The 2104-nt window shown below is 43.0% G+C and overlaps 1 non-coding gene across 1 annotated transcript; it reads left to right on the top strand.

Moving 5' to 3' along the window:
- The first annotated feature begins 1760 nt into the window (after nt 1-1760).
- On the top strand, nt 1761-1834 carry trnat-agu (transfer RNA threonine (anticodon AGU)). Its single transcript has one exon. It is a non-coding gene; the product is annotated as a tRNA-Thr (tRNA).
- Nucleotides 1835-2104: the final 270 nt, after the last annotated feature.

Below are 2104 nucleotides of genomic sequence, written 5' to 3'. Positions count from 1 at the left end.
AAGATTGTTGCAAATGCTTCAGCCTTGTCTTTTGCACTGATGTGCTGGGCTCCCCTCTTACTGAGGATGAGGACATTTGTGGAACCTCCTCCTCCAGGGAGTTTTTAAATTGTCCATCACTATTCACGGCTGGACGTGCAGGGTTGCAGAGCTTAGATCTGATCTGTTGTTTGCAAAATTGGTGAAATGGGATTCTCTGAAATGAGGAGGTGCCTGTTGATTCTTTGAAGTGAAGATTCCTCAATTTTCCCTCCCCCTCACCCTCAGTTTTTCCTCTTCACCTGCACACAGGTAGTCTCCTGGTTCTTGGAACTTATCACGGAATGACAAATATGGTCTACTACAGGGAACCCAATCTTAATATGCTACATGCAATAACTTTTGTAGAAGTCATGTTACCAGATGTCACAAGCTCAGATGCCACATAATCAGATCCATAGAACCATAGAACCCCCATAGTGCAGAAGGAGGCCATTCGGCCCATCACGTCCACACTGACTCTCTGAAAGAGCACCCCACCCAGCGACCTTCCCCCATCCCTGTAACCCCATACATCCACCACAACCAATCCATCCAACCTACACATCTTGGGACACAAAGAGGCAATGTAGCATGTCTAATCCACCTAACCTGCAAATCTTTGGAGTTTGGGAGGAAACCAGAGCATCCAGAGGAAATCCACGCAGACACAGGGAAAACATACAAACTCCACACAGACAGTCACCCAAGGCCAGAATTGAATCCGGGTCCCTGGTGTTGAGGCAGCAGTGCTAACCACTGTACCACCGTGCTGCCTTGTCAGGTGTCAGATGATATAGTCAGAATGTCATGTTGGCAGAATGTAACCCATCGGACTTGCACAAATCCTTCCACCAAGACTTAGCAACCCTAAAGCAGGTGTATGGTATTGAGGAGTCATTCTCAACAAACTCGCAACAGTTTCCTCTACCAGGTCGTCGTGGCCCAGGGATGCCCCTGTAACAGGTAAACTTTCAGCGGGTCTTGAAGTAAGCATTAATTTTTAAAAATGTTTCCAAACAGAATCTGAAGTGGAAAATTGCTAATAAATTAATAAGGTTTATAAACAGAATACATTAAGACACTGACAGGACTACCAATAAAGAGTGAAATGATTCTTGAAACAAGTTAATAAGCTAATGAGAGAATAGTTTGCACACATGTGAATGCAGTCAGAGAATTAAATCACTAATTATGATTTAAAAAAATATATGCTGACATTTTAAAGTATTTTAGGTATTGTATGAATCATTGTTCACTTCAGCTGAAAGCAGGTTACCATAAGGGTATGATGGTAAAGATGAATAGTTCAGAGCCAAAGGCCTGGGAACTCTGTAGTTAGCAAAATTCATATCAGAAAGTTTCTTGTGCAGGAACACATACTGCAACATTAATGAATAGGTTTATTCATTGTCTGGATTTAGGATAGGGATGTGCCCAGATGCGGGATCACGTGCTTATCCAGTTTGGCAATGATCTGGTGAGGAATGTCCACTTTGACCCCTGTAGTAAGAGTCTAAGGTAACCAGGCAACAGGAAGTGAATTTAGCCAAGATGGGAGTTAGCGTCTGGATTAAATGGGCGAATAAGATATCATTATGCTGGATGGTAGAATGTACTTGGCTGAGGTGAATGTCAGGAATTATTATTGATGTGTGTCTACTAAATGTAATTGATTTTAAGCTAATATAAGGTGGGAATGATTGATAAGAAAAACATATCTGTTTTGAATGAAGCCATGTGGTGCCGTGGCTTAGTTGGTTAAAGCGCCTGTCTAGTAAACAGGAGATCCTGAGTTTGAATCTCAGTGGTGCCTTTGTCTACTTTGCACTTGATAACTTTTATTTTTTTACACTGAGCGTGGTGAGTGCCTGGAACTCGCTGCCAGGGGAGGTAGTGGAAGCAGATACGATAGTGACTTTTAAGGGGCGTCTTGACAAATACATGAATAGGATGGGAATAGAGGGATATGGTACCCGGAAGGGTAGGTGGCTTTAGTTCAGTCGGGCAGCATGGTCAGTGCAGGCTTGGAGGGCTGAAGGGCCTGTTCCTGTGCTGTAATTTTCTTTGTTCTTTGATCTGTTTT

This window comes from Mustelus asterias, chromosome 20, assembly GCF_964213995.1.
Source record: "Mustelus asterias chromosome 20, sMusAst1.hap1.1, whole genome shotgun sequence".
NCBI classification, from domain to species: Eukaryota; Metazoa; Chordata; class Chondrichthyes; order Carcharhiniformes; family Triakidae; genus Mustelus; species Mustelus asterias.
The sequence above is the reverse complement of the archived record's forward strand: the minus strand, read 5'-3'. Positions and strand labels throughout refer to the sequence as shown.